Source organism: Mytilus trossulus, unplaced genomic scaffold (assembly GCF_036588685.1).
Source record: "Mytilus trossulus isolate FHL-02 unplaced genomic scaffold, PNRI_Mtr1.1.1.hap1 h1tg000187l__unscaffolded, whole genome shotgun sequence".
In the NCBI taxonomy this organism is placed as follows: domain Eukaryota; kingdom Metazoa; phylum Mollusca; class Bivalvia; order Mytilida; family Mytilidae; genus Mytilus; species Mytilus trossulus.
Genome location: NW_026963309.1, coordinates 503,908 through 510,737, shown reverse-complemented (window position 1 = coordinate 510,737; position 6,830 = coordinate 503,908). Strand labels below are relative to the sequence as shown.

General features: G+C 32.2%; 1 pseudogene; it reads right to left on the bottom strand.

Moving 5' to 3' along the window:
* Nucleotides 1–3,231: 3,231 nt before the first annotated feature.
* Nucleotides 3,232–4,676, bottom strand: LOC134700875 (zinc finger protein 664-like; annotated as a pseudogene).
* Between the last annotated feature and the right edge of the window lie 2,154 nt (nt 4,677–6,830).

Here is a 6,830-nt window from a genome sequence, read left to right as displayed (position 1 = left end):
GTCTGGCATAAAAACCGGCAAAATTTATATCCTGGTATCCATCTGTGATGAGTTTATGAAGATACCTTGTAATAGTAGTTTGGCTCCAATCTACTTATATTTGATATTAGTACCCTTAATTTCAGCGTAAATAAGATATATATATATATAATCAAAAACCTCCCATATTGTAGACTAGCACAACCTTAATTGGGACAACATGCATTCAGTATTCCTACCGTTCCAAAAAATATATTAACTAAAATCATTGATACAAGGCAATATAATTATGATCGTCATACAACCGATAAAAATGAGAACATAACGTTAAAAGTTACGACCAAAGCGCTTTTCTAGATCGACCTTCTTAGGAAACGCTTCAAGCTGAATAATTATGGCCAACAACTTACAAAGATTAAATTAAAACGTTAAAGATGATCCTTCATAGTGTATATGGAATGATATATTCTTTAGCCAACATGATTGCAGAAAGTAAGAAGTCATAGTGCAAAACAGAAAAAAATGAAATCAAAAGACATAATACACCGTGTATTGAGCATTTTTATTGCTGTAGAGTTCAGTAGAAAATATATATACAAATGTACATGCTCAACCTAACCATACCATTTGACCTACTGCGAGTTGTTCAGTATTTACTGTTACTCTTGTTTCTCCTAAAACATGGGTGCTAGAAAAACTAGCAAGTAAAATGGCCAATATCAGAGCCGTACGTCTGGTTTTAAAATGAATTATCTTCTTTTGAGAAATATTTATTTTGTCATCCAATATTTAACCGCCTACAACTGTCAGTCTGTGGTTTTATTTCATACATAAACTTTAAAGTAGCAGTATGTTTTCAATTCATATTGTTTCGTTTCGTTCCGCTTTTTATATTTCGTTTCTCTTTTTACAGGTACCCTTGTCGCCCATTTTCCATTTATTGATATTTTAAGCAAAAATTTTAAAAATAAAACTTTCAAAAAGTGAAATAATCAAAATTGCACGTAAGGTTTAGTATTTTAAAAGTTTGATCAAATTCCTAAACTATAAAATTTAAAAAACGATATTTAGAATTTTAATATTTTAATAATTTGGTTAAAATTTCAAAATTTCATAACTTTTACATAATTTGAAATTTTGATATTTTAAAACTTTGATCAAAATTCCAAAAATCTAAAATATCAAAACTTTTTAAAACTTTGAATTGATAAGTGTTACACGGACCTTTCTGGTATGGTTTGACTCTAACCCCATTGTTTTATTTTGTTTTTACATTAAGTCATATATCACATTTATTCGTTCAGTTTATCTTCATTAGTTTTTATTTTAATATGTCATTTGATTGAGGAAAACCATTTCAGTTGATATTTAAAGTGTGTCTTTCTACGTTGTGATATCAAACTATTGTTTCTAGTTTGTGGTGGTATGTTTTCATTTGCAGAACTTGTTTTTGATAGTAGTATGTTGTTCAAGATACCTGTTACAAATAGAGGAGAGGAAGACGAAATGTAATACCTTCATTATCCTCCTAGTCTGAAATGTCCTGGGGTTGAAGTCATAAAACTTTGTCAAGTGCTCGGAGCACAAAAATCGTGCTCGAAACAAGAAATCCTGCATTTCAATTTGTTGATTTTCTAGAACAAGTACAAAATTTTGACTCGAAATTTTTATGACCGCAAGGCAGAACAACACGCTCCTAAAAAAAGCGAACAGATCATAGTAGTAGTATTCGTTAGCAACATTACTCCATAATTCCAACCAACTATGTTTTATCGCGTGACACCATGTTTTAACGCGTTAAATGAAGTTTTAACGCGTTAAATGATATTATAACACGTTAAATGATATTTTAACGCGTTAAATGATGTTTTAACGCGGTAAAATAATGAATCGTAGCAACGTTATTGTGTTAAATTTAACGCGTGAATGTGATTTATTATGACAAATGTGGCCAATGCGACGGATATTTTATCGCGATAAACATCTATTTTCACTTACGGGATAAATCCCAAACTTGATAATTGCAAAGTTTAACGCGTTAAATATATTGATTTCTTTTCGCGTTAAAATCTTGTTTTAACGCGTTAAAACTGTATTTATCGCGTTAAAAGTGATTTTATCGCGTTAAATTTTAACGCGTTACTTTATCGGGTTTTTGACATGATCGGCCTCTCATACTCCTGTCCTGCCTATTTTTTCAAATTTCATCCTACCCCCCCCCCCCCCATAAAAATCAAATGGTAGCTCCCTAAGACCAGTAGGATTTCATCCTTAATTTTACATCAATAGCAAGTGGGAAACATCCTAGCTCACCATATATCATACAGTTGGGAGTAGAAGATTTCAGATTCAGAAACAACTTTCAAAATTTTAGATGAACCTTTTCGATAATATCACAGTTATTAAATGAATCCCCATATCATATTTCTGATCCATATCCAATCAAAAATTATGAGCTAACCTGGGAAAATCATCATCAAAGGCATAACTTTGCATCTCAAAGCTTGAGAATTTTTGTGGGATTGTAAGAAAAATTAACTTATACATGTCTGTACAAGTGAATTTTTGAGAAAATTAAGGGGAGATTATTCAAAATTATAATTTACTTATATGGATGGTATTTTTGTTACTTCTTCAAGTAAATAAAAATTACTTGTACAAGTAGTGCCCTCATTGTAATATGTATAAGGTAAAAAATATTTTTATACATAAATTTTCACTAGTCTATTTAAATTACAAACTTGACTTGATCCCTTTACTGTGTTTATTGCTTAACTGACATTGCGGCAAACACGACAGTCATGCAGCATATCATCTGTACATTGTATGTGTCTTATATGTCTCTGTAAGTTACCAATTTGACTACATCATTTACCACATACACATGATACATCACAGGCTCGTTAATGAGGTGTACCGCCTGTATGTATTCTTAGGTGTTTTTGTAAAGTACCAAGCTGAGTAAACAGTTTACCACAAACATCACACCCATGAGGTTTATCGCCTGTATGTGTTCTCATATGAATTTTCAAATTACAATGTACACTGAACCTTTTACCACATACATCACGTTCATAAGGTTTGTCACCGGTATGTGTTTTTGTGTGTCTTCTTAAATCACCAAGCTCACTAAACTGTTTACCACATACATCACATTCATGAGGTTTGTCACCGGTATGTGTTCTCGTGTGTCTTCTTAATTGACCAAGCTGACAAAACTGTTTACCACATACATTTCAGTTATGAGGTTTGTCACTGGTATGTGTTCTCGTGTGTCTTCTTAATTGACCAAGCTGACTAAACTGTTTACCACATACATCACATTCATGAGGTTTGTCACCGGTATGTGTTCTCGTGTGTCTTCTTAAATCACCAAGCTCACTAAACTGTTTACCACATACATCACATTCATGAGGTTTGTCACCGGTATGTGTTCTCGTGTGTCTTCTTAATTGACCAAGCTGACTAAACTGTTTACCACATACATCACAGTTATGAGGTTTGTCACCGGTATGTGTTCTCGTGTGTCTTCTTAAATCACCAAGCTGACTAAACTGTTTACCACATACATCACAGTTATGAGGTTTATCACCGGTATGTGTTCTCATGTGCTTCTTTAAATTACTATAATGACTGAACCCTTTACAACATAAATCACACATATAAGGTTTATCACCTGTATGTGTTCTCATGTGATCCCGTAAATTATTTATACGACTAAACCCTTTACCACATTCACCACAGTCATAAGGTTTATCACCTGTATGTATTCTCATGTGAATCTGTAAACTATCAAGGCGACTAAATCCTTTACCACATACATCACAGTGATGAGGTTTATCTCCAGTATGTATTCTCATATGTCTCTTTAATTTACTATCATGAGTAAATTCTCTAGCACAGACCTCACATTTTAGAGGTTTTTCACCTGTATGTATTCTCATGTGTGCCTTTAAGTTACAACTGAGAGAAAAATGTTTAGCACAAGCATCACATTTATGAGGTTTTTCATCAGTACATGTATCATTTGTATGTGTTCTCATATGTCTCTTTAAGTCACCACTTTGACTAAATATTCTCGCACAAACATCACATTTATGAGGGTTTTCACCAGTATGTGTTCTCATGTGTCTCTTTAAGTCACCACTTTGACTAAATATTCTATCACAAACATCACATTTATGAGGGTTTTCACCAGTATGTGTTCTCATGTGTCTCTTTAAGTCACCACTTTGACCAAATATTCTCGCACAAACATCACATTTATGAGGGTTTTCACCAGTATGTGTTCTCATGTGTCTCTTTAAGTCACCACTTTGACCAAATATTCTCGCACAAACATCACATTTATGAGGGTTTTCACCAGTATGTGTTCTCATGTGTCTCTTTAAGTCACCACTTTGACCAAATATTCTCGCACAAACATCACATTTATGAGGGTTTTCACCAGTATGTGTTCTCATGTGTCTCTTTAAGTCACCACTTTGACCAAATATTCTCGCACAAACATCACATTTATGAGGGTTTTCACCAGTATGTGTTCTCATGTGTCTCTTTAAGTCATAACTCTGACTAAATACTCCAGCACAAACATCACATTTATGAAGTGTTTTACCAGCCTGTGTGTAGTTGTGTCTCTGTATACAGCTATGCACAGTACCATTGCTTGTGACTAAATCGTCTCCTCCCTCTAACATCTTATTGTGTCCCTGTAGAGTACCATTGATTGTGACATTGATTGTGACTAAATCCTCTCCTCCCTCTAACATCTCATTAATCATGTCAATAAGGTTTATCTCCAGTATGTGAGTTCTTACACTACTCTGTAAGGAACAAAAAAACAGACATATAAACATGTATGATAAACCTTATGATATACATATGCCATGTGTGTCAATTGCAGGAAGGTATCAAAAGGTTTATCTATACAACATATCTTTTTTGACATTCTCTGCATTTATTGGGGAATCTAATCCCGAATCCCGTTACTGTTTTGTCAGATTCCTGTACCCCGCTTACACTATGCACATAAGCAATTATCTTTTGTAATTCATGTTTTTCGCTAGACTTTATTGCACGTTTTCACTGTGTAAGTTTTTTATGTTTTAAAGAAAAGCTAGTTATGTTGATCAAATAGTAATGTAAACTTTTACTGGCAATGTTCGATTTTGAGGCCTTTTACAGTTTGCTATTCATGAAGTATGGGTTTTCCTCATTGTAGAAGTCCAAGTGGTTGCCTTTAATTTCTCACAGGATGCATCTAGATACTTTATTTAACTTTGGAGCATAGTGACATAATATGATTAATTACCAATCAAGTATACAGGTATAACCTAGTCCAAATGACTACATGACATCTTGGAAGGCTATTTTAAGGTTCATGTGGACCCTATGGCTAAAATGGCTGCATTTTTGTAACATAAAATATTGTCTCCCATGAAATATTGTCTGTCGGAAAAAATTTCATATAAAATATTGTCCAGACAGTATTTGAATTTCATAATCATGATAATGAAATATTGTCCTTGACAATATTTTATTTTGAACAAGATGAAATAGTACTTACACGTCCATATCCATGAAATTTTGTCACCTCCTTCTGGACAATATTTCACTATGAAATTCTGTTCATGACAATACTTCACTATGAAAATACTGATCAATACTGGCTTTGGAAATCTTTTTTAATAAATTGATTACACAATTAGAAAAAGCAAACAAGCATGTACATGTAAAATGCACATTTTTATATTTATAACTAAAATGGTTTTGTACATGTATAGTACATTGTAGTAAGGAATTTATATCATTACTAATAGTGAGTTTCAAACTTGCATAGATCTTTACAAATGGTTAATTATAGATTAAAGAATTGTCGAATAGATTCTGTAAACCAACTTATTTTCGTGGATACTTTATTTCGCGTTTAACCCTTTCTTGACCACTTCGCCGCTATTTAATTTCGCGCTTATCTGATTTATTTGATGAAGTTTATTAAGGAAAAAAATCAAAGATTGACATTTTTGCGACGATTTCTTTTTGCGTTATTTTTCTACTCGCAAAAGTTGCAAAATTAAATCGCTCGCGAAAATAAGTTGGTTTACAGTATAGGAATATGTGGTATGAGTGCCAATGTATCGTATGTTTCATTTTATCCTGATTTAGAGTAATTTCTTGCAATTTGATTGGCTGATATTGTCATGATTGTCCTAATAAATTTCAGTACAATTTTTATCATGTCAATTGGAATTATCTCCCTTATTTATTACGTCAATTGAAATTATCTCCCTTATACCACTGACCTAATAAAAAATATATAGTTTGAGTTTAGTCCTAATATTTTTTTATATTTCACAGTTTGAACTTTTAGATTAAAATATATTTAGTTAATATTGTCCTATTACCGTAAATTCAGAAATTAATGTGAGGTTTTCATTATTGCGAAAAAATGCGACTGAGTTGTAAACGCAATAATTCGAACTCGCATTTTGAAATATCTTAAATGAATTTTACAGGATTTTTCTCAAAGTCGTAAAAATTAAAATTGCATTTAAGTCTAAAATAACAAAATCGCAATAATAAATGCACGCAATAATTTCTGAATTTACAGTATTGAATTTGAATATATAATAATACATGTATGTTATATAACAAAATCAGGATAAATTGGTTACACAGTGTTCAATTGTCCTAATACAGAATTGATCGGATCAATAAAATTCATATCTGGTTTGGCTTCGCCTCACCAGTTATGAATTTTATTGAATCGATAAATTCTTGTATTAGACAATTGCACACTGTGTAACTAATTAATAGTATTACATTCCTCTGTACAAATATAAGTAATGTAC